This window comes from Pseudophryne corroboree, chromosome 6 (genome assembly GCF_028390025.1).
Source record: "Pseudophryne corroboree isolate aPseCor3 chromosome 6, aPseCor3.hap2, whole genome shotgun sequence".
Taxonomy (NCBI): Eukaryota; Metazoa; Chordata; class Amphibia; order Anura; family Myobatrachidae; genus Pseudophryne; species Pseudophryne corroboree.
This window is the reverse complement of record NC_086449.1, coordinates 482919533-482946732: the sequence shown is the minus strand read 5'-3', so window position 1 is coordinate 482946732 and position 27200 is coordinate 482919533. Positions and strand designations below refer to the sequence as shown.

At 44.5% G+C, this 27200-nt stretch overlaps 1 protein-coding gene and 1 pseudogene across 1 annotated transcript in view; one reads left to right on the top strand and one right to left on the bottom strand.

Moving 5' to 3' along the window:
* LOC134932664 (kinesin-like protein klp-3) overlaps positions 1-27200 on the bottom strand; it is a 220467-nt gene that overhangs the window by 65127 nt on the left and 128140 nt on the right. The gene's annotated exons all lie outside the window — the stretch shown is intronic.
* LOC134937150 (5S ribosomal RNA) lies at positions 13937-14055 on the top strand (annotated as a pseudogene).

Genomic DNA, 27200 nt, shown 5'->3' with positions numbered 1-27200 from the left:
AGAAAGTTAAAAAACTCATGTCGACCTTTTCATGTGTCGACCTTTCATGTGTTGACCATTTTCATGTGTCGACCATGTGTCCATGTCGACCATGTCAATGTCGACCAATAGTGGTCGACCTAATGACTGTCGACCATGTGAACGGATACCACACCGCAAGGGGTCAAGTGTCCCAGGGTAAAGTAGCAGAGACTGTACGTTGCAGGAAAAATGCACAAATGAATCAGGTTGCTGCAGTTCAGATTGATTGTAGAGAAAGCATCTGAGGGGTCACCAGGTCCCTGGGTGTCGTGAAGGTATTCACATGTGGGAAGGAGTGTCTACATCCCTATAGAGCCTCGGAGGAAAGGGCAGACAGGAGATCACTGGGAGCAGCCCAGCAAAGTCCCGAACTGCTCGGTAGCCTCAGCCTGGGATGTGGGAAGCAGAACAATGTGGGCTTATATGGTCCACGCTGATCCGTACTACACTGTGAGGCAAGGGGTAGAAATCCCTGTAACAGCAACCCAGTCACAGGGGACTATAGAGCTGGTGATCTAAAGTAAGTACAGGCAGCAGTAATTGAACACCGGAGAACACTCTGGTTATATGGAAGTATGGCACAGCACTGGTGAAAGAGTCATAGGGGAGGAGGGTGCCAGCAGTATGGGAGCACACCTTCTGCACTCACCCCACTGATATAAACTAAATCTAATGCTGCTGAGAAGGAGGGACCCTGGGATTCGCAGATTAATAGCACTTCCAGTCAGGGGGACCCAGCTGCCCAACACACAGGCCAGGCACCATCAGTGGAGATGTATAAAGTGTCCTGAGCTTACTGCACTCCAGGGTGAGTAGGAGCAACCATCCGGAGCCCCCACAGAGCACTATTCAACCGCCCCCCAGGCAGCCGCCACCCCATACCTCTGGCCGCGGTCCACGGCTGCAGCACTCACTCTGGAGATCTCCCATTACTGGCGCTGGTCATGCAGTTCAGCTGTGTCACTGCGCGTCTAACTCACCACCTTCCGGCCCCTCTAGCAGCACTGAGCAGGGACCCGGTGGAAGCCTGCTGACACTTGGAGGTAGGGAATTGCTTTACAAGGTGGAGTCATTCAAAATATTCCAGGCTTACACATCCAGAAGAAATAACCACTACCAGAAGAGGTAAGAGGAAGTATTTTGAGAACTTCAGAGTAGGGCACAGACATAGGCTCCCCACAGTCTGTCAGTTGGAGGGAGACAGGTCAGTATTGTTTTAAAAGCTATGCCTATCATTCATATTTTTATTATTATTAATAATAATAATAATAATAAGCTTTATTTATAGGGTGCCATAAGTGGTTCGCAGCACCATGCAGAGGGCAAACAATAAAACTGTACAGGATAAAACAGTACAGTACAATACAATACAGTAGGCAAGTAACAAATAGAACTACAGCTCTCAACCCAGCCACTGATGCAAGGGGTGCATTGGAAATATATGTAATATAAAACCTGTACCCATTAGTCTGGGTGCAGATAACGGATCTAGGTTGGCTGTAGAAACTAAAACAATGAAGAAATGGAGCCAGGGGCAGAGAGACTAAGGTAGGAGGTATTTAGTATAACTGGTGTGTAAGAGAAGTAGGTCATGACAAAATAAGGGAGGAGGGCCCTGCTCAAGTTTACAGTTTAAGTGAAGGAAGAGACAAATGCAAGATATAAGGAGTATGCCAGTTTAAGAAGAGCTCAGGCAGGAAGCAGGAGTGGAAGAATTGAAGAGTGCAAGAATGTGAGGTAGACTATGTGGTGACACGGTTAAATGGTGGTCTGATATGCTTTTATGAACAGGCAGGTTTTCAGCTCCCACTTTAAGTAGTGCAGGCTGGTGGATAGTCTGATGAATCAAGGGAGATCGATTAAATGTTGGGGGAAGCACGGGAGAGTTCTTGGATTCTAGAGTGAGATGCAGTAACCAGAGGGGAGGAAAGACAATGGTCACTGGCCGATTGGAGAGTACAGGAGGGAGTGTGTATGGAGATGATGCTGGAGATGTGGGAAGCAGTGGGGAGGGCATTGTACATGACATTGGGATGTTTGAAGAGGATACTGTAGGGGATGGGGATCCAGTGAAGGGTTACCAAAGAAGGGAGGCAGATGTTGTATGGTGGGAGAGGAAGATAAGTCTAGGTGCAGCATTGAGTATCGAGTGGAGAGGAATAATATGAGAGCAGGGGAAGCAAGTGTGGAGAAGGTTGCAGTAGTCAAGGTGAGAGATGATCAGTGAGTGGACAATGGTTTTGGTGGCATTCTGTGAGAGGAAAGGTTTAATGCAAGCAATGTTGTGAAGCTGGAACCATCAGGATAGGGCAAGATATTGAACGTGGGGAGCGAAGGAGAAGAAAGAATCAATAATGACTCCCAGGCAGTGGAGTTGGGGAACAGAGCATAGAGAGGTTGAGAGGGGAGGAGACTATAGATAAAGTGTTAGGATCTCCTGTTCTGTACTGCCACGTCGCCATGGCAACCGGGAGGCAAGTGTTAGCGAAGTAACCTGAGCGCAGCTGATACTCCGGTCCGGGTTTTTACTGTGTAGTGGTTACAGGCTCTGTGCACGGCAGGGAATCCGGCGCTGGTTTTGTGCTCACAGTCTGTGAGGTCTGAGTGGGGCGTGGACAGCACCTGCTATATAAACCATCCTCTCAGGCTAGGCAAATGCTGCTGAATCTTTGTTTGTTAGTCAGTTCCAGAGAGTTAGCTAGTACTGTGTGACTTTGTATTTACTTGTTGCTTACTGCGAATAGGCCTTGGGATTCGGTACTTCATTCTGCCAATCCGGACCTAGCAGTAAGACTGGAGTCAGTTGTTTAACCTGCTGGGGTTCTTTTGCTATTCTGTGAACCCAGCAGGTTTGCGGCTGTACTCTCAGACCTGCTTGCTTAATCCTCCCTCACTGTGCAGGGCGTCCAGGTGTCAGTTTAGTGGCAGTAAGCTGAACCTGTGCCCTGCAAGTGGGGGTTAGGATTGTGGATACTCTCCTTGTGTCTATATTTCTATCTCTGACCAAGGAGTTTATTCCCACACCCGTTGGTAACCCTTTGGGATTTTTTCCTGTTGCTCTTAGCAACATCATTTTGGGTGCTCCACATGTTAAATCACTACATCTCGCTTCATTGTCCGCTCTATTTTATCTGAGCATTCCTGACACTAGGGAGACACCCAATTCCTGAGCCTTTGGGCTTCCCCGTTCATTTTGTGTTTATTAGTTATTCCATCACCTCCTGTGTATGTTGTGTTATACTGTCTGTGAGTTCGTTTTGCCTCGCATCCCTCTCTGTTCATACACCGGTATACTCCTGTTAGCACTAATGTGCGTAACATATTCAGCAGCCCTACTCCTGTTGAAATTTTGTGGGAATATGGAGCATACCCCTCAAAATACTTTGCAACAGGTGGTCGATTAGGTGCAGGTCCTGACTCGACAATTTAATGAGATGTCCATTAAAATGAACACCCCGCAGGCCGCTAGCGGAGCTCCCGCAGCAGCAGCGGCAAGTTTAGGGGTTAAGGAGCCGAAAGTAAATCTCCCGGATCGTTTTTCTGGAGATCGCTTGCGGTTCTTTTGTTTCAAGGAGAGCTGTAAGCTATATTTCAGGCTTAGGCCCCAGTCTTCTGGGTCGGAGATTCAGCGGGTGGGCATGGTGATTTCCTTGCTACAAGGAGACCCACAGGTCTGGGCATATGGGTTGCAGCCTGACTGTCCGTCGCTTAAAAGTGTTGATGCTTTTTTTACGGCACTGGGCATTTTGTATGATGACCCTGACAAGATGGCTTCAGCCGAGGCTCAGATTACGGTCCTAAAGCAAGGGCGACGGCCAGCTGAGGTTTATAGTACGGAGTTTCGAAGGTTGGCTCATGATACCCAGTGGAATGACCCAGCCCTGAGAAACCAGTACCGAAGGGGCCTTTCTGACCAGATAAAGGACCAACTGGTACAATATCCCTCGCCTGATAGCTTAGATCAGCTCATGCAGTTATCCATCCGGGTGGATAGACGGCTGAGAGAGCGTAGGCTTGAAAGGGAGACCGCAGTTTCCTTTTTTTCCCAAGGGAACCTCAGACTCTGAGGAATATTCCGAGGAGCCTATGCAGATTGGGGCTACCCGCCTCTCCTCGCGTGAGAAGACACGGAGGAGACAGCAGGGTTTGTGTTTGTACTGTGGGAATAAAGGTCATGTCGTAGTATCATGCCCAGAAAAGCCGGAAAACTTCAGGGCCTGAGGGTGATGGGAAATATCCTGTCAGGCCAGAAGTCAGATTTTCCCAAAAAGACTTTTCTCATTCCGGTGACTTTGGAGATCCTCGGTCAAACTGTCAAGACCGAGGCCTTTGTTGACAGTGGGGCCGATGGGGTTTTCATGGACCGTCAATTCGCCCTGGAACACTCTGTTCCCTCAGTACCTTTGGCATCAGAGATTGAGATCTGTGGGTTAAACGGGGAACCATTGTCCCAGGGTAAAATTACCTCCTGCACCAGCCAAATTCCTTTGTTTATTGGAGCCACACACTCTGAAAAATTGTCTTTCTATGTGACTGTCTGTTCTTTTGCCCCATTGGTTTTGGGGTTACCCTGGTTAAGGGCCCATAACCCTCAATTTAACTGGGTCTCTGGGGAGATTCTTAGTTGGGGTAGTGATTGTTTCCGGAGTTGCTTGAGCCTTCCAGTCTGGCTCTCGCAGCTAAGTTTGCCAGGATTGCCAGGATGTTATGCAGATTTTGCGGATGTGTTCTCCAAAAAAGTTGCGGAGGTACTACCTCCCCATCGCCCCTATGACTGTGCCATTGATTTGTTGCCGGATGCTAAGCTTCCCAAGAGCAGGTTGTACTCCCTGTCACGTACTGAGACTCAGGCTATGGCAGAGTACATTCAGGAGAACTTGGCTAAGGGATTTATCAGACCCTCACAGTCCCCAGTTGGGTCGGGGTTCTTCTTCGTGGGTAAAAAGGACGGTTCGTTGCGACCCTGCATCGACTTCAGGGAATTGAACCATATCACGATTAAAAACTCGTACCCACTGCCTCTCATTTCGGTTTTGTTTGACCAGCTTCGTACTGCCACCATTTTTTCTAAGATTGACCTACGCGGTGCTTACAATCTAATCCGAATAAGAGAGGGGGATGAATGGAAGACTGCCTTTAATACCCACTCAGGGCATTATGAATATTTGGTGATGCCTTTTGGGCTCTCTAATGCCCCGGCAGTCTTCCAGGAATTCATGAACGATGTGCTCTGGGAATATTTGGATAGATTTTAAGTTGTTTATCTAGATGACATCCTAATCTTCTCCCATTCCCTGGAGGAACATCGGAAGCATGTACGCTTAGTCCTCCAGAAACTCAGAGACCACCAGCTTGGGGCGAAGCTTGAGAAGTGCGAATTTGAAGTCCAGCAAATCGCATTTCTAGGGTATATTATCTCCTCAGAAGGTTTCCAAATGGAGGGTTCTAAGGTACAGGCAGTCCTGGATTGGGTGCAGCCCACTAGTTTGAAGGCGCTTCAGCGTTTTCTGGGCTTTGCGAATTTTTATAGACGGTTCATCGCTGGATTTTCGTCTATAGTGGCCCCCTTGGTGGCACTCACTAAGAAAGGGGCGGATGTTGCTCACTGGTCTTGTGAGGCCAAAGCGGCCTTTGCCCGTCTCAAAAGGGCATTTGTCTCGGCCAAGGTGCTGCGACACCCAGATCCAGAGCGTCCTTTTGTGGTAGAAGTGGATGCCTCTGAGATAGGTATTGGGGCAGTGCTCCCTCAGATGGGGGTGTCTGATAATCGCCTTCATCCCTGTGCTTACTTTTCCCGTAAATTTTCGTCTGCCGAGATGAATTATGATGTGGGTAACCAGGAATTGTTGGCTATAAAGGATGCACTAGGGGAGTGGAGACACTGGCTTGAGTGGGCTAAGTTTGTGGTCTCAATTCTCACCGACCATAAGAATCTGGCATATTTAGAGTCAGCGAAGCGGCTCAATGCCAGGCAAGCACGATGGGCTTTGTTTTTTGCTCGCTTTAATTTTTTGATAACATATCGCCCTGGGTCAAAAAACATCAAGGCTGATGCGCTCTCGCGGAGTTTTGCTCCAGTCCAAGAGACCACCGAGGAGCCATTGCCCATTGTGTCCCCATCATGTATTAAAGTGGGCATTACCCAGGACCTCTTGTCATTAGTCCTTAGAGCACAGGAGCAGGCTCCTCCAGACCTTCCGGTAGGTCTCTTGTTTATGCCTCCTAGGTTAAGACAGCGAGTGTTCCTGGAATTCCATGCCAAGAGGTCGGCAGGGCATCCGGGTATTGCCAGAACTCGGGAGTTGCTGTCTAGGGCGGTGTGGTGGCCCTCGGTGGCTAGGGATGTGGATCAGTGGGTTCGGGCATGTGACGTTTGTGCCCGAAATAAAACTCCTAGAGGGGTTCCTGTCGGCCCATTACATCCACTCTCTATTCCATCTAAGCCATGGATCCACATTTCCATGGATTTTGTGGTGGACTTGCCCAAATCCTCGGGGATGACAGCCATTTGGGTTGTCGTTGACAGGTTTTCGAAGATGGCGCATTTCGTTCCACTGGTTGGGTTGCCATCGGCCAGACGCCTGTCTGAGTTATTTATGCAGCATGTTGTGCGCCTCCACGGGTTGCCACTTGATGTGGTCTCTGACCGTGGATCCCAGTTTGTGGCCAAATTCTGGAGGGCATTTTGTTCTGATCTCCAGATTTCTGTGAGCTTGTCGTCAGGCTACCACCCACAGTCTAATGGGCAGACTGAGAGGGTGAACCAGTCCTTGGAGCAGTTCCTCAGGTGTTATGTCTCCAAGTGTCATACTGACTGGGTTGCTCATCTGTCCATGGCGGAGTTTGCCTATAACAACGCGGCTCACTCTGCTACAGGGATCTCTCCCTTCCTTTGTGTGTATGGGCATCATCCTAAGGCCAATTCTTTTGACCCCCTGGATTCCACGCCTGGTGGTTCCTCTGTGGTTTTGGCCCTTAGGGGTATTTGGAGGAAAGTTAAGAAAGCCCTTGTGTCTGTGTCATTAGTGACCAAAAGGGTTTTTGATAAGCGGAGAAGACCCTGCAGCTTTAAATTAGGAGACTTCGTCTGGTTGTCCACCAAGAATTTGAAGTTGAGACAGCCATCTCATAAGTTAGGCCCCCGGTTCATCGGCCCTTATAAGATCACCAGGGTTATCAATCCGGTGGCATTTCAGTTAGATCTGCCCCGTTCATTGGGTATCAATAAAACATTTCATTGTTCCCTTTTAAAACTGGCGGTTAGTAATCCTTCTTCCAGTGGAAGACCTTCTCCTCTTCTGATACGGGGTCAGAGGGAGTTTGTGGTTGAAAGGGTTCTTGACTCCAAGATGGTTCGGGGTCGGCTGTCATTTTTGGTGCACTGGAAGGGGTATGGCCCGGAGGAGCGGTCGTGGGTGCGCAGTTGTGATCTTCATGCCCCCAGACTGATACGCTCTTTCTTCTCGCAGTTCCCCGATAAACCCGGTGGTAGGGGTTCTTTGACCCCTCGTCAGAGGGGGGGTACTGTTAGGATCTCCTGTTCTGTACTGCCACGTCGCCATGGCAACCGGGAGGCAAGTGTTAGCGAAGTAACCTGAGCGCAGCTGATACTCCGGTCCGGGTTTTTACTATGTAGTGGTTACAGGCTCTGTGCACGGCAGGTAATCCGGCGCTGGTTTTGTGCTCACAGTCTGTGAGGTCTGAGTGGGGCGTGGACAGCACCTGCTATATAAACCATCCTCTCAGGCTAGGCAAATGCTGCTGAATCTTTGTTTGTTAGTCAGTTCCAGAGAGTTAGCTAGTACTGTGTGACTTTGTATTTACTTGTTGCTTACTGCGAATAGGCCTTGGGATTCGGTACTTCATTCTGCCAATCCGGACCTAGCAGTAAGACTGGAGTCAGTTGTTTAACCTGCTGGGGTTCTTTTGCTATTCTGTGAACCCAGCAGGTTTGCGGCTGTACTCTCAGACCTGCTTGCTTAATCCTCCCTCACTGTGCAGGGCGTCCAGGTGTCAGTTTAGTGGCAGTAAGCTGAACCTGTGCCCTGCAAGTGGGGGTTAGGATTGTGGATACTCTCCTTGTGTCTATATTTCTATCTCTGACCAAGGAGTTTATTCCCACACCCGTTGGTAACCCTTTGGGGTTTTTTCCTGTTGCTCTTAGCAACATCATTTTGGGTGCTCCACATGTTAAATCACTACATCTCGCTTCATTGTCCGCTCTATTTCATCTGAGCATTCCTGACACTAGGGAGACACCCAATTCCTGAGCCTTTGGGCTTCCCCGTTCATTTTGTGTTTATTAGTTATTCCATCACCTCCTGTGTATGTTGTGTTATACTGTCTGTGAGTTCGTTTTGCCTCGCATCCCTCTCTGTTCATACACCGGTATACTCCTGTTAGCACTGGTGTGCGTAACATAAAGGGAAGACACTGAGTTAAGTTTTGACCATGTTGAGTTTGAGAAAGCGCTCAGACATCCAGGAGGAGAGGTTGGAGAGGCAACTGGACACTCAAGAGAGGAGTGATAGAGTTGAGTGTCATTGACATGATAATTTACTATGGTTAAGAGAACTGAATTTAGACATTAGGCTCTCCAAACCATTTCTTATTGTATATATACACTAAAAACAATAGATCTTCTATATAGCTGCACTTGTTTTATTTTAAGCAACCATTAATTTTGTTTTTAACTAATAAAATTGTTGTGGTTTGGCAAACTGCAAAATTAATTGAATTAATTTTAAGAAGAAAAGACTCTTCTAACATAGTATTCAACAGTAAGTGAGATGTGACAGATATATTCTTTATACAATTTACTGATGCAGGCATGCTAAGGTGATGGATGAATTGGAACTCCTGAGAGATCCTTCCATTGATGTGGTTAAGCCTGCAGACACTGTATTAAACTACCCAGCTTGTGTTATATTTTATAAAACCACCATGATTAATCACCTAGTATATCCACAAGAGATGCAGCTGTGCACAAGAATGGGTAGTGTAATCATACTATAGCTATTTTGGTATTTTAACCTCTAAAATACATATTAAAGCAAGTAAAGGGCCATACACACTAGAAGATATTTTTCAAAGATCTGGAAGATAATGACGATTGTGAACGATATATCTAGTGTGTATGGCCCTCCAATCAACGATGCGTGCACCCGAGCTCATTGATTGGAGGTCGGCGGTTGGCTGTGCTGCCTGCTCAATGTGAGCTCATCACGGCATGTGTTTTGAGCCGCGATGAGCTATGTGCACAATGTGACATTGCTCATCTCACCTCCCCTCCAGCGGCTCCCTCCCCTCCAGCGGCTCCCTCCCCACCAGCGGCTTCATTCTAGCTGTGCCACTGATGGGAGCCACTGACCGCTCAGCGTCTACGTCCACTGCCCCACCAATGAAGTTATAAACCCACTGTGCCACCCAGGGCCATAACTAGGTGTGGGCCAGTGGTGCCTTGCACATAGCGCATCTGCACTGTGGGCGCATCCACTGGCACACACATGTGAAATACATCGGCGTGTGCACACTGCTCACTCCATCAGAGGACTACTGCTGCCGGCTTCTCCCCCGTAAGAGGACAACGGAGACTGGCTTCTCCCCCCTCCTTGCTCCCTCCATCCCTCCATCAGTGTACTACCGCAGCTGGCTTCTCCCCCCTCCTTGCTTCCTATGTCAGTGAACTACGGCCGACGGCTGGCTGTTGATCATGGTCACCGGGCTGCAGGGGAGAAGCCTCAAAGTGCACAAGCTGTCCGGGGAGGACTCGGAGTAGTTATCAGGGGACCATGCTGCCTGTCTGCCTGCAGCTTTGACCAAAGTTACTAGCCAGCTTGTGCACCTCCAGGATCCTAATCCCCTGCAGTCTGGTGACCATGATCAGCAGCCAGCCACCGGCCATTGTCCACTGACGGAGGAAGCAAGGAGGGGGGAGAAGCCAACCGCGTAGTACTCTGATGGAGGGAACAAGTAGTGGGGAGAAGCCAATATCCGTTGTCATCTGACAACGGGGAGAAGCCGGCCATGATAGTCCTCTGGTGGGGAGAGTGGGGTAGGTGGAAGAAGCCAGCTGCTACAGTCCTGATGGGGGAGGGGATGGGGTACCAGCTCCAGATCTGTGCAGGGACTATGGAGGGCTTGTGCCGGCTTGCTGCTGTCTACTGAGGGGGAAGGTGGTGGGGGGGGGATGAGGGTACTGATGGCTGAGAGGGTGTGGTGGTGGGAGGCAGTATCTGTGCTGTCACTATACTGCCCAGTGCCCTCATAATAAATAAATATATATATATATATATATATATATATATATATATACAGGGCCGGAACTACGTGTGTGCCAGGTGTGACTGGCACACAGCGCAGTTGCCCTGAGGGCGCAACGGCCAGGGCCCTGAGGGCGCAACAGCCAGGGCCCTGAGGGCGCAACGGCGCAATGGCCAGCGGCTTGTAATGAGTCAAATTGACTCATTACAAGCCGCCTCTGCTGTGTGCGCCGCGCGTGTCTGCTGTAATGTGTAAAAAGGGGGACGCTGTCTGCCGTAATGCGTAAAAAGGGGGTCGATGTCTGCCGTAATGTGTAAAAAGGGGACTCTGCTGTAATGTGTAAATAGGGGGACGCTGTCTGCCGTAATGTGTAAAAAGGGGACTCTGTCTGCCGTAATATGTAAAAAAGGGGACGCTGTCTGCCGTAATGTGTAAAAAGGGGATGCTGTCTGCCATAATGTGTAAAAAGGGGGACGCTGTCTACTGTAATGTGTAAAAAGGGGAGGCTGTCTGCCGTAATGTGTAAAAAGGGGGACTGTCTGCTGTAATGTGTAAAAGGGGCTCTACCTGGTGTAGTGGCGCTACTGTGATGCGTAATTTGAATAATGGAGACTATTGTGCACCGTAGTATGAATTGGTATTATTTTGTGGCCACGCTCCTTCCCCATGAAGCCACGCCCCTATATATTTTTTGCGCAACTACGGTGCGCATTACTCCTATCTTGCATGGGAGGGGGCGCCAATGCCATTTCTTGTACACAGTGCTAAAATGCCTAGTTACGGCCCTGGTGCCACCAACTCAATATAAAATTCATTATAATGGGTTTAATATTATATATATATATATATATATATATATATATATAGAATAGTAAGAGTATGGCGCCACAGGTGTATGTGAGTAGAGTAAAAATGCAGTGGTTAACAATAACCAAAATGTAGACACTCCTTTAAAAATGTAAGGTGTCAGCTGACCCCCAAAGAAATGGCAGAGATAAGCTGCCTAGCAATTTAGAGATATAGAGGAGGGGTGGGGGTACTAGCGACCAACGATGTCTACTAAATATAGATATAAATATGAAGAAAAAAGGATACGTATATATAGAAAAGGTAATATATTTATTTATACAATAAGAAGTATATGAAAAAATTGGTGTAAAAAATGGGGGTATATAAATGAGGGCAGGCTAAACGGCTGTAGTATGGTATGCCGGCAGCCGGGCTCCCGGCGACCAGCATACCGGCGCCGGGAGCCCGACCGCCGGCATACCGACAGTGTGGCGAGTGCAAAGGAGCCCCTTGCGGGCTCGCTGCGGGCATGGTGACGCTATTTATTCTCCCTCCAGGGGGGTCGTGGACCCCCACGAGGGAAAATATCTGTCGGTTTACCGGGTGTCGGTATCCCGACATTCGGCATACTGAAGACCACCCGGCTAAACAATTACGGTATATGATATTGCTAAAAAATCACATATAATAAAAAGCTGGAAACATTCACTATATTATAAGAGCATAAAAATTCTTAAGGTAAGAGAATAATGCTTATCTTAAAATGGAGAGTCAATTGAGGTACGCCCCAATGCGTTTCGTCCATCAGACTTCATCAAGGGGTAGTGGGCAACTGAGCAGTATCTCTATTTATAGCTGAGATAATTGGGAAAGTGACCAAATACGTCCAAGAAGCACAGAGACTCCTAGGGGACACTAACTCTTATGTTATGTTACCAGACGATCCAAAAGATGTTTTTATAGATGAACTTAGATCACTACTCTTACAAGGTTTGAGAAGTGATGTCATCACGAAAGATGAATTCTCCTTTTTAATGCAATCCAACCCCACCACCCCCATTTTTTATTTTCTACCCAAAATCCATAAGTGTCTAATCCTCCAGGGAGACCTATTGTTGCAGGGATAGACTCCCTTACGTCTAATTTATCTAAATATGTGGACATTTTTTTAAATCGGTATGTTAGGGAGTTACCCTCGTTCCTCCAAGACACTACTATGGTACTGAATGAGATAAAGAATATAGAATGGAAAGACTCATATTTATTGATAACCATTGATGTTCAGTCGTTATACACCTGCATTGAGCACAAGAAAAGAATTGAAGCCAGCAGGATATATCTTAACAAAGACCCATCTCTTACAGAAGCACATAGGAATTTTATCTGTGCATCAATGAATTTAATTTTAATTCGGAATTATTTAAAATTTTTAGACAAATTTTATTTGCAACAGTGCGGCACCGCTATGGGTACTATTTTCGCACCAAGCTTCGCTAATTTATTTATGGGACAATGGGAGGAGAAGCATATGTACACCACACAATACTTCGAGAAAATATGTCGTCATGTACAAAAGGTACATAGACGACATTCTGATCATCTGGGATGGAAGCACTGAATCATTCATGGACTTTTTTAAACTTTTACAAATCAATGATTTTAACCTGTCTTTTACCTGTAATATTAATAAAAATTTGATTGAGTTCTTGGACCTGATTCTAACTGGAGACATAGGGGCAGTCACCACTAAGAATTTTATTAAAGACGTCGACAAGAACAGCTATCTCCATTACAAGAGTAATCATTCTAAAAAATGGAAAAACAACATCCCTTACTCCCAGTTTCATAGAATCAGGAGAAACTGCAACAAAACTGAAGACTGTGGGGAACAACTGGAAATCTATAGAAAAAGATTTGAAAAGAAAAGATACCCCAAAGCTATACTGGATGGAGCCATAGAGAGGACAAGAAATCTTGAGAGGGACAATCTGCTAACATATAAAGAGAAAACAGGGAAGAATGAATCTGTCTCCTTTATAACTACTTACAGCAGTCACGAAAATGCCATCAGGACCTCATTAAAAACACACTGGGGTATACTTCTGATGGATCCGATTCTCAGAGAGATCCTTCCCACACAACCAGGGCTGATATTTCGAAAGTCAAGAAACTTAAAAGACATTCTTTCACCCAGTATGCTACGGGAATTACCACCGGAGGACAATCACCACTCTCTTCCAAAATGTGTTGGAGGATACAAATGCGGACATTGCAATATTTGCAAATTCCTCAATCCCAATAGGAGAACTTTCAACAACACTGACTGCACCCAGGGAATTCAAAATTAAGGAGTTCATGAACTGTAATAGTACCTCGGTCATCTATCTTATAGAATGCACATGTCATAAAAAATACGTGGGAAAAACGAAAAGAACATTAAAAATCAGGATACAAGAGCACGTACGCAGTATCAAAAATAAAGTAGAGACTCATTTATTGTACAGACATTTTAAGCTTGAACATAAGTCCAAACCGGAAGAGATGTCCTTCAAGGCCATTGAACATGTAACAAGTGGCGAGAGAGGCGGAGATCTAGCAAAGAAACTCTCCCAGAGAGAGATGTACTGGATTTTTCAACTGAAAACCACGCATCCCATGGGCTTCAACGAAGGCTATGAAATTGCACCGTTCCTGTGAAAGAAGCTCCCTGCCTGCATATTTCTGGTTACCTCATATTATCTCACCTACGCACTTGGCACTTAATGTATTTAATATAACTATTGTTAATACACTATGCACAATGCAGTATGTCAATATTTCTTAATAAAATCAGATCGCTGTGTGACTAATTCGCTCCACCTCGAGATACAGTCATACCACACTGGTTGACGCCCAATCCCGTCCGATCTTGGAAGCTAAGCAGTGTAGGGCCCAACCAGTACCAAGTGGGGCACCACTTGTGAAGATTTGGTACTGTACGATATGGGTTATGATGGGCCTATAGCACATTTGCTATATTCAATATTGACACACGGATAGTCCATCTACTCACCTATATAAAAATACATGATTCGCGATTGTTTAATTAAAATACTAAGTCTTAAATCTATTAGACTATCAGTCATACACATGAGCACTAATTATACACACGACAGTAATTTCAGAATAGGACTGAATTGCACCAGTCCTTCACCTTTTATCCCTATTACTACAGCAAGCGCACTAGGATACAATATATCAGATGGACATCTCTCTTTAATACTATTTAATAGGCACTATGCACTCCCCTACCTTTTCTAATTATTCTATAAGATATTCTTATATCCTAATAGGATACCCTCTGGCATCATTATGTAGCACCTTTTATCCTGTGGTGCATTATGCTGATAATTTAAGTTGCATATCATTAAGAGATACCTAATATTTCGGAGCTAGACAGTCTCTAATAATCCAGTTCCCGATGTACAGAATAACTAACACATATAATTGTGTCATTTTACCTATATAGAAAAACCCCTTTTTTATTCTTATTTATAATTTACTATTAGCATCTCCTCCCTTTCTACATATGTCTCAGTGATACATAAAAACATCAATTAAGTCTTAGTAACACACTAATTTGTGTATATTTATTTTTATTTTCATGGCAATTCTGTGTGAGCTGTACACATGCATCCTAGAAACATGTCTAGGGCTCCAAGGCTTCAATAAAATGGCCGCCAGGATGATTGACAGCCCATATCATCCTATCAGTGAATGAACACCGTCAAGTCCCGCCGTGACAGGAAGTGTGGCGCGAGTAATGGAATGAACCAGCCAGAAGTGGGGCAACACAGCGCCCGAACCCAGACGCGGTATCCGGAAGTGTGGCGACGCGTGCATGCGCACTAGACCGAGCGAACACAGGAAGAGGGGCGGAAGTGGCGTCAAACGCGCCCCCAGACTAATTCTATTGATATCTAAAGATACCACACTCGTTTTTACACGGGACTACGCTCTGTAGAACCTTTACTCCACTCTCTACTCCTGTTATTCATTTTCTTTTAAAGTTTACTATGTCTAATGGTATTCCAGTAATGTGCTATCCTAACAGGAAGTGATGTCATGGTCACTTTCCCAATTATCTCAGCTATTAAATAAAGATACTGCTCAGTAGCCCACTGCCCCTTGATGAAGTCTGATGGACGAAACACATTGGGCGTACCTCAATTGACTCTCCATTTTAAGATAAGCATTATTCTCTTACCTTAAGAATTTTTATGCTCTTATAATATAGTGAATGTTTCCAGCTTTTAATTATATGTGATTTTTTAGCAATATATACCGTAAATGTTTAGCCTGCCCTTATTTATATACCCCCATTTTTTATACCAATTTTTTCATATACTTCTTATTGTATAAATAAATATATTACCTTTTCTATATATACGTATCCTTTTTTTTCTTCATATTTATATCTATATTTAGTAGACATCGTTGGTCGCTAGTACTCCCACCCCTCCTCTCTCTCTCTCTCTCTCTCTCTCTCTCTCTCTCTCTATATATATATATATATATATATCAGAAAACAGTTTATGCGCAAATACCAGTCCTCTTTGCAAGTGTTTTACTGTGGAACCACAAGTCCCAGTTTCAGCTGTAAAAGAGGAGTGTGTCCACGCTTTCAAATGGATTCCAATATATCCCCTTAAGCACCAAGATTCTTTCAATCGGCAGCTCAACTGGACACCAATACCCACAGTTGGTAAAGAATTCTGTAATTAAATGGAAGAAAAGGAGCGCTCCATAGTGCGTATCAGTTTTAAAATTGTAGTTTATTACAACAATCCGACACACATGAGGTAAGAACACGTACCACAAGTGGCGGTATAAACCACCGTAAGTATAACAAGTGCAAGGTCAATACCGGACTTCACCATCTGTGAAAGGTGCTTCTCGGCTGCACAAAGATCCTCCCGCTAGGCCACGCCCCATACCAGTTTTGTCACTCAGGACTTTGTCAGAGGGCTGGCCTAGCACAGCTCAGTCTCTCTATTTCAACTCCACCGGACCAATCCCGGCCACAGGGAAGTGATGATATATACATCAATCACAGATGCTAAACAGCTTTTCATTCACAAATGTTGAAACACCTTTTCCTCTGATGTTCATTACAACTGCAAAGGTGCACATAATGTTATACATAAAATAACATATATAACAAACATGTAAAAACTATTTTTACAGGCATAAAAAAGAACCATAATAAAATAAGTAAAACATGGCAGTGATAATTAATAAAATGGTTGTGATAATTAATAAAAATAAAACCATACCACTGCTAGGGATAGCAAGCTAGAATTGACTCCCAGGAATAAATAGCTAACACCTTTTCTGACATGTCAATTTATTTAATAAACGGGATAATATCAAACCCCTCATTTAATCCGGCAGGTGACAGCGTATTTAAAGTCAATATCCAGTAACTTTTTTGTTTAGCTAATAGTTTCAATCTGTCATCTCCTCTAGGATCTAGAACCACTTGTTCCAACCCCATAAATATCATCAAATGAGGATTACTATTCTGGCATGTTTTAAAATGGTGAGGAATGCTATGATTGTCAAGTTTGTGTTTAATATTTCTGTAATGCTCAAGAATCCGCAATTTAAGTACTCTCTTGGTGTTACCAATATATTTTTTCCCACAATTACAGATTAACATATATATTACAAAAGTACTATTACAATTTTATAACTTCACCTTATGTTTATTTTTCCCAGAGCTATCTTTAAAATTTTTCATTCCTGCTATCCCATGTGAACACATTTTGCAACAGCCACAGGTATAGAAACCTTCATTTTTCTGCAAGAAGGTATTAACCCCCATATTCAACTGCTTGGATAATGGAGGTAACTCACTCGGTGCCAGATAATTTTTTAATGTCTTTGCTCTCCTAAAGACTAAGTCTGGTTTGTCTGGAACCTTTTCCCCAAGAATTGGATCCATCTTAATCACGTGCCAGTGTTTATCTAATATTTTCCGAATACTGGCCCCTTGGGTGTTATATTGTGTTACAAAGGGATATGTGAATTGTTTCTTACTTACATCTAGATCTATTGTTTCTTTATATTGTAATAAATCTTTTCTTTCCAAAAGTCTTGTTCTATCTAGAGCTGAATCTATTACAGTCTGAGGATATCCTTTCTCCTGAAAACGTTTAATGTAAATATGTGATTGTTCTTCAAATTTCTCAACCAGATTACAATTTCTCCTCAGTCTCAATAGCTGTGAAAAATGTAGATTTTTTTCCATCTGTTATAATGACAGCTATTATACTCCAGGTAATTATTACTGTCTACAGGTTTGAAAAATGTACAAGTATCGACCCCCAATGAATCCTTATCCACACTTAAAGTTAGATCCAAAAATTGAATCTCCACCTTATTAACATTATAAGTAAAACTTAGATTATATTCATTCTGATGTAAATGGTGAACAAAGTCTCCAAATTATTCTTCTGACCCATCCCACACAATTATCAGGTCATCGATATAACGTTTGCATATAACCAAATTATTCTTATAAGGATTGTCATTATAAATACATTCCCATTCACCAAGGTATAAATTGGCAAAACTTGGGGCACAAATCGTCCCCATCGCTGTCCCGCAGCGCTGAATGAAATACTCCCCCAAAAACGTAAAATAGTTGTGCTGTAAAACAAACTCTAAACAATCTAGATAGATGCCAGGTGTGGCAGATAGATTTAAATTTATATATGCGCAAGATGACCCTAACAGAGGGATTTCATTAAGAATAAAGGTCAAGCTGCTGTTAAAAACTGGGAAAATGGGAAAGTGGCTAACATCACAGGGTTAAAAAATAAAAGTACCTATTATCCTGTAGAATCGAGAGGATCACACCTAGACTTATTCCACCAGCTAGTGAAGAAGGATCTGGATAGGTTAGATAATCATATCCAAATAGATGAGAGAAATTTGACTAAAGTTGAATTCACTGCGCTTAAAGAATTAACTACAAATAAAGAGCTAGTTGTTAAACAAGCTGATAGGGGGGGGGACTCATGTTGATGGATAGAGATAATTATGTAAATGAAATGCAAAGATTACTTTCTGACTCTATATCCTATGAAAAAAATAAGAAGGATCCCACACAGGAGTTTGTGATTAAATGACAGGGGTTATTGAAGAAAGGATTGGATGATAGTTTAATCAGCAGAGATGAATACAGTTATATGTGGAATGAAAATCCCAGAGTGGCAATTATATATCACCTGCCAAAAATTCATAAAAATCGGGACACACCTCCTGGCCGCCCGATTGTATCGGGGATTGAGTCCCTCACAGCAAGAGTCTCAGAGTTTGTAGATATTAATATAAAAATGTATGTTCCTCTATTAACATCCTATGTGCGAGACTCAACGTCCATCCTACAGGTCTTTGAAAATTTTGTGTGGAAAGATAGTTATTTATGGGCGACCATTGATATTAATTCACTTTATAAGTCTATCCCGCATATTAAAGGGCTGCAATGTATTAAGATGGTGTTATCTAGGGATCCAGAAATACAAAACATCAGGTCAGATTTTTTATTGGATTGTTTAGAGTTTGTTTTACAGCACAACTATTTTACGTTTTTGGGGGAGTATTTTATTCAGCGCTGCGGGACAGCGATGGGGACGATTTGTGCCTCAAGTTTTGCCAATTTATACCTTGGTGAATGGGAATACAGGAATGCATTTATAATGACAATCCTTATAAGAATAATTTGGTTATATACAAACATTATATCGATGACCTGATAATTGTGTGGGATGGGTCAGAAGAATAATTTGGAGACTTTGTTCACCATTTACATCAGAATGAATATAATCTAAGTTTTACTTATAATGTTAATAAGGTGGAGATTCAATTTTTGGATCTAACTTTAAGTGTGGATAAGGATTCATTGGGGGTCGATACTTGTACATTTTTCAAACCTGTAGACAGTAATAATTACCTGGAGTATAATAGCTGTCATTATAACAGATGGGGAAAAAAATCTTCCTTTTTCACAGCTATTGAGACTGAGGAGAAATTGTAATCTGGTTGAGAAATTTGAAGAACAATCACATATTTACATTAAACGTTTTCAGGAGAAAGGATATCCTCAGACTGTAATAGATTCAGCTCTAGATAGAACAAGACTTTTGGAAAGAAAAGATTTATTACAATATAAAGAAACAATAGATCTAGATGTAAGTAAGAAACAATTCACATGTCCCTTTGTAACACAATATAACACCCAAGGGGCCAGTATTCAGACAATATTAGATAAACACTGGCACGTGATTAAGATGGATCCAATTCTTGGGGAAAAGGTTCCAGATAAACCAGACTTAGACTTTAGGAGAGCAAAGACATTAAAAAAATTATCTGGCACCGAGTGAGTTATCTCCATTATCCAAGCAGTTGAATATGGGGGTTAATACCTTCTTGCAGAAAAATTAAGGTTTCTATACCTATGGCTGTTGCAAAATGTGTTCACATGGGCTAGCAGGAACAAAAATTTTCAAAAGATAGCTCTGGGAAAAATGAACATAAGGTGAAGAGTTATATTAATTGTAATAGTACTTTTGTAATATATATGTTAATCTGTAATTGCGGGAAAAAATATATTGGTAACACCAAGAGAGTACTTAAATTGCGGATTCTTGAGCATTACAGAAATATTAAAAATAAACTTGACAATCATAGCGTTCCTCACAATTTTAAAACATGCCAGAATAGTAATCCTCATTTGATGAGATTTATGGGGTTGGAACAAGTGGTTCTAGATCCTAGAGGAGGTGACAGATTGAAACTATTAGCTAAACAAAAAAGTTACTGGATATTGACTTTAAATACGCTGTCACCTGCCGGATTAAATGAGGGGTTTGATAATATCCCGTTTATTAAATAAATTGACATGTCAGAAAAGGTGTTAGCTATTTATTCCTGGGAGTCAATTCTAGCTTGCTATCCCTAGCAGTGGTATGGTTTTATTTTTATTAATTATCACTATCATTTTATTAATTATCACTGCTATGTTTTTCTTATTTTATTATGGTTCTTTTTTATGCCTGTAAAAATAGTTTTTACAGGTTTGTTATATATGTAATTTTATGTATAACATTATGTGCACCAAATGTTTCAGCATTTGTGAATGAAAAGGTGTTTAGCATCTGTGATTGATGTATATAGCCAGGCCCGGCGCTACCCGCTCAGCGAAGGGATGCAGTGCAGGGAGGCGCTGGGACGGAGAGGCGTTCTCCCTGCTCTGCATTCCTTCCCTGCTGCGCCGTCCTGTCCCCCCTGCTGCTGCTGCTGTGCTGTATGAAAGGCACTGGCAGCGGCGCTTGTAGCATTAAAATCCTCCTCCCTCCGCTCCCCTCCCCTCACCTGTGTGACAGGACAGCGCTGTGTATGGGACAAAAGGGGGCGGAGCTACACGGGATGGAAGGGGCTGAGCTAAACGGGACGGAAGGGGCGGAGCTACACGGACCAGGCTGCTATAGTGTACAGACTCAGAGGGAGACTGGCTTAGGTAAGTGAAGGGTGAGAGGGAAGTGTGCGTGTATCGTGTCTGTGTGTGTTTGTGATATGTCTGTGTGCGTCTGTGTGCTTTAACTTAAGGACGCTACTACTACAGGGGGGCCATTACGTGTAACGTCGCTACTAATGGGGGGGCCATTACGTGTAACGTCGCTACTAATGGAGGGGCCATTACGTGTAACGTCGCTACTAATGGGGGGGCCATTACATGTAACGTCGCTACTAATGGGGGGGCCATTGCATGTAACAACGCTACTAATGGGGGGGCCATTACGTGTAACAACGCTACTAATGGGGGGGCCATTACGTGTAACAACGCTACTATTAGGGGGGTCATTACGTGTAACAACGCTACTAATGGGGGGCCATTACGTGTAACAACGCTACTAATGGGGGCCATTACGTGTAACAACGCTACTACTAGGGGGGTCATTACGTATGAGGACGATACTACTACTTGGGGGGGCATTATGTATAGGATGCTACTATTACTTGGGGGGCATTACATATAACAATACTACTACTACTTGGGGCAGGGCGGTAACTACGTGTGTGCCAAGTGGGCTTGGCACACAGCGCAGTTGCCCTGAGGGCGCACGGCCAGCGGCATGCAATGAGTCAAATTGACTCATTACATGCCGCCTCTGAAGTCTGCGCCGTGCGCCGCAGCCGCGCTGGAGGAGAGAGAAGCGCCGGAGGCAGCTGAGAAGGAGGAGGAGGGAGGGGGACTGGAGCCGCAGCAGCGCTATTTCATTGGTAGTAAGCGCCGCTGCAGCATCCCCCTCTCCTTCCATATAGGCTGCCCGGCGCTGCTGTGGATGCTGGGATGCGGTTCCTCCATCCCAGCATCCACAGCAGCGCCAGGCAGCCTATACGGAAGGAGAGGGCAGCGGCGCTTACTACCAATGACATAGCGCTGCTGCGGCTCCAGTCCTCCTCCACCTTGTCCGATGCCTGCACAGAGGGAGATGCCAGCACGAGGAGCCTGTCAGCGGGGAGAAGGTAAGTATATCCCTCTCTCTCTCTTTTTTTCTCTCTCTCTCTCTCTCTCTCTCTCTGGGGGACACCGTCTGCCATAATGTGTAAAAAGGGGTCCTGGCTGCTGCAATGTGTAAAAAGGGGGCCTGGCTGCTGCAATGTGTAAAAAGGGGTCCTGGCTGCCGCAATGTGTAAAAAGGGGACCTGGCTGCTGCAATGTGTAAAAAGGGGGACTGGCTGCCGCAATGTGTAAAAAGGGGTCCTGGCTGCCGCAATGTGTAAAAAGGGGGACTGGCTGCCGCAATGTGTAAAAAGGGGGCCTGGCTGCCGCAATGTGTAAAAAGAGGGACTGGCTGCCGCAATGTGTAAAAAGGTGTCCTGGCTGCTGCAATGTGTAAAAAGGGGGCCTGGCTGCTGCAATGTGTAAAAAGGGGGACTGGCTGCCGCAATGTGTAAAAAGGGGTCCTGGCTGCCGCAATGTGTAAAAAGGGGGCCTGGCTGCCGCAATGTGTAAAAAGGGGGACTGGCTGCCGCAATGTGTAAAAAGGGGGACTGGCTGCCGCAATGTGTAAAAAGGGGTCCTGGCTGCCGCAATGTGTAAAAAGGGGGCCTGGCTGCCGCAATGTGTAAAAAGGGGGCCTGGCTGCCGCAATGTGTAAAAAGGGGGACTGGCTGCCGCAATGTGTAAAAAGGGGGACTGGCTGCTGTAATGTGTAAAAAGGGGGACGCTGTCTGCTGTAATGTATAAAAGGGGCTCTACCTGGTGTAGTGGCGCTACTGTGCAGCGTAATTTGAATAATGGAGACTACTGTGCACCGTAGTATGAATTGCTATTATTTTGTGGCCACTCCCCTTCCCCGTGAAGCCACGCCCCTATATATTTTTTGTGCGCCTACGGCGCGCACTGCCCCTATCTTGCATGGGGGGCGCCAATGTCGTTTCTTGCACACAGCGCTAAAATGCCTAGTTACGGCACTGACTTGGGGGGCCTTACGTATAAGGACGCTACTACTACTGGGGGTGCACTATGTATAAGGATGCTACTACTACTGGGGGGGCATTATGCATAGGGATGCTACTACTACTGGGGTGCATTACATATAAGGACGCTACTACTACTTGTGGGGTATTACGTATAAGATGAATAAGATTGTGCTACATTGTGGCGTAATTTTGAATGGGGGTACTATTGTGTGGCTATTCCCGGTGCGCGCCAAAGAAATATGGGAGGGCGCAAATTTATAGTTTGCAGGGGGGCGCCGAACACCCTAGCACCGGCCCTGTATATAGCATCACTTCCCTGTGGCCGGGATTCATCCGGCGGAGTTGAAATAGAGAGACTGAGCTATGCTAGGCCAGCCCTCTGACGAAGTCCTGAGTGACGAAACCGGTGGGGGCGTAGCCTAGTGGGAGGATCTTTGTGCAGCCGAGAAGCACCTTTCACAGACGGTGAAGTCCGGTATTGATCTTGCACTTGTTATACTTACGGTGGTTTATACCGCCGCTTGTGGTACGTGTTCTTACCTCATGTGTGTCGGATTTTTGTAATAAACTACAATTTTAAAACTGATACGCACTATGGAGCGTTCCTTTTCGTCCATTTAATTACAGAATATATATATATATATATATATATATATATAGCAAGTAATATCCGGCACTCCAATACAACAACCAAGCTCAATGCCGGGTGCCCTCCTCTTGTTGATGAAGCATATCACAGGATTACAGGCGGCACTCACGGACTCACTCAGAAAACGACCAGGGACCCCAGGTCTGCTTACAACGTTTCGGAATTTATTTCCTTCGTCAGGTAACAATACATACAATATACAAAAAAGCTAACCTTTATACCAAACAGTTAGCGTGCATGTGCGAATGTGAGCGGTGCCCGACTCCCCCCCTGTACTTCCGCTGACATCATCACTGTCAGACGGCGCCTAGCGGAGGGCAGGGAAATGTGTAACACAAAATCAATCACCATGGAGACTGTAAACAACGGACGTCATGATGTTACACTCAACCAGAATAACGGGGTCAAACGGTATTAAATAATCTGCAAATACCAGGCATCATATCACATAAGCAATAATCATCATAAGAAACAGTTTAAAGACAGCAATTCGTTCAGACCTTTCGGGGCAATCGTATCTAAAAGGTGAATCCACCTTGCCTCACATTGCAGAAGTGCTCTGGCCCTATCACCTCCTCTGTTATCCTCAGTGACATGGTCAAGTATCTTATAACGCAAAGAGGATAATGAGTGTCCCCTGGCCTTAAAGTGCTTAGCGACCGGCTGGTCAACAAGCTTACCCTCCAATGATTGTTTGATGGCACTACGGTGTTGCGCCATGCGTTCCTTAAACTGGCAAATCGTTTTGCCTATATAATATAGACTACAGGGACATTTAATGCAATAGACAACATATTTACTGGAGCAGGTCAGTACATGTTTTAGTTTAATTCTCCTGCCTGTGTGGGGATGTACAATGTAATCCCCTGTCTCCAGGTAAGAGCAGGTGGTGCATCCTAGACACTTATAATTACCTGGTTTCCTTGTCATAAAGTGCTCTGTGCCTTTTTTAGATCCATCCGATATATCAGCGTGAACCACAAAATCCCTGATGTTTTTACCTCTGGTATAGCACGGGAGTAGTTTACGTCTAGATAAATCTGGCAAATCAGGATCCGATTGAATAATCGGCCAGATCGCCTTGGCTGTGGACACCAATTTCTTAGAGGCAACAGTGTAATTATTCACCCAGACTACAGAGGTATCTGTCTTATCCTCAGATGTTTGTATATCAGTGCTGAATTCTGGGGTTGCTAATGCTTTAAATCTAGCTAGTTGTAGATCTTTATTATGATAACCCCTTTCAAGGAACTTTTTGGTCAGGTCTCCCATTTTAACAGCCTCATCCGCAGTGTCACTGCAGATGCGGTGTACACGAAGGTACTGAGAGTAGGGGAGCCCCCTCTTAAGAGAATAAGGATGGTGACTGGCTGCCTGCAACAAATTGTTGCAGTCAGTGGGCTTCTGATAGATTGTAGTTGTGAATCTGGAGTTACTAATCCTTACTTCTACATCCAAAAAGTGTATTGCCTCTTTCTGTATGTCATAGGTGAATCTGATGTTTTGATCTGAGGAATTAATCCCCTTCATCATATTATGAAACATATCATGAGTACCTGTCCACAGAAAAAAAACATAATCTATGAATCTAGTATACAAGGGAATATACTCCACATAGTTTCTATCAAAAAATAATCTATCTTCCACAAAAAACATGAACGCATTGGCGTACGTCGGTGCGACACACGCACCCATCGCACACCCTTGACTCTGTAAGAAAAACTCATTATTGAACATAAAGTAATTTCTCTCAAGCACTAAACCGAGCAATTTCAGAAAAAAGTCAATATCAGGACCCTTATACAGAGGATTGTTGGTTATGAGCCGTTGCACCGCTTCAATGCCCCTATTGTGGGGGATATTGGTATATAGACTCACCACGTCGGCCGTACATAACCAACAATTATCAGGAACCACATCAAAGTCCCTGAGTTTCTTCAAGAACATAGCAGTGTCCTTAAGATATGTAGGTCTATTCTGCACCACTGGCTGCAGGTAAAAATCCAGAAATTTGGAAACCTGAAAAAATAAAGAATCCCTTGCAGATACAATGGGTCTTCCTGGGGGATTAGTTGCATCTTTATGAATTTTAGGCAACATGTTGAAGATCGGAACCCGTGGACAATCCTTCAAGAGGGCCTTCATCACCGATTCAGTGATGATACCCCCATCACGTGCCAATTGCAAGGTGTTCCTTAGTTCCATGGAGAATTCATCAGTTGGATTCTTCTGTAAGCGCATGTAAACCGTATCATCTCGTAGTTGCCGATAAGCCTCTGATTTATAAGCCTCCATGTCCTGCACCACAATCCCCCCACCCTTGTCAGCCGGGCGTATGGTAATGTCTCTGTAGCTGGACAAATCCCGTAGTGCTTTCCATTCATTGGAGGATACATTTTTAGTGACCAGTTTATTCTCTTTGTCACAACACTCAATGCAATTAGACATCGTCCTGGTAAAGGTTTTGATGGAGATGTTGCTGGAGATGGGCTCAAAGTTAGATTTCACCCTTATTGGGCAGATCTCTGCCGGTGTCTGTTCAACTGTACCCACATCCTGGTTCTTTCCAAAAAATTCTTTCAAACGTAATTGTCGGTTTAACCGATGTAGATCCACTTTGCTTCTAAGACAGTTATGGGGATTTGTCGGAATGAAACTCAATTCCCTGTTTAACACCGAGATTTCATCCTGTTTCAGGGTGCGGGAGGACAGGTTGAAAATCACTTCTTTGGTTTTGCCGCTCGCTTTCCCTTGCCTTTCGCATTGTCTGCCTCTGCGGGTTCTAAATCTCCTGGGCTTTCTATACGTGCCCTCGTCATTACCCCTAAAGGGGAACGCCCCCTGGATTTGGGGTGTTTGGAGCTCGATGGTTCAGTCTCGCTACAAGATGCCCCACTGGAGGTCTCTGTGTCAATGGTGGAACGGTCTCCTCTCACGTTGACTTTATTATTACGTTTCTTATATGGTCTCCGTCCCCCTCCTTGTTGATTCACCCAGAAGTAAACCCTATTCTCAGCGTAATCTTTAGTAACTGTCACTAATTTCTTGGTTTTGAATCTGATTAATTCTGCTTTATATTTCTCAACCTCATCTTTCAATTTGGATAACCAATCAGTAGATGTGTCAGTGGTCAAACTCTCCATACAGGTTTGTTCCAATATGTTGATTTTTTTCTCTAGTGATCTGGAGCTCGCGAGTGGCCTCCTCTATGACCAAGAGAATAAGGTCAAACGAGGCTTTATTGAGGACCGCGACCCATTTACGACAAAAGTCAGAATTATGCCGACCAATCGTGGGTAAGTTCTTAATACGAAAACCACGTGGGATTTTTTTGTCCCTACAGTACTCAGATAAACAAACACCATGCAAATAAAAGTCCGTCTCTCTATTCTTCAATCTTAAAAGATCAGTGTAATATTGATCATTGGTGTTCTTCCCTGCTGCAGTGACAAGCCTGTCAGTAATCAGGATGTGCTTAGCGTCAGCATCAGACAATGATAATATTTCCCCTTCTGGTAGTGTTGTTATCCTGTAACCACTGTTGTCCTCGCTAATGGACTCCATTGTGAAAAAACGTGAGATGAAGTGAGGAGATATAAAAAGCGGTTTGGAAACACTGACACACTATTCAAATAAATACCATCGGGTGCCTTGATAATGGTGTGGATATGGCAGTCCAACCTCAAATATAGCAAGTAATATCCGGCACTCCAATACAACAACCAAGCTCAATGCCGGGTGCCCTCCTCTTGTTGATGAAGCATATCACAGGATTACAGGCGGCACTCACGGACTCACTCAGAAAACGACCAGGGACCCCAGGTCTGCTTACAACGTTTCGGAATTTATTTCCTTCGTCAGGTAACAAGGTAAGCTTTTTTGTATAATGTATGTATTGTTACCTGACGAAGGAAATAAATTCCGAAACGTTGTAAGCAGACCT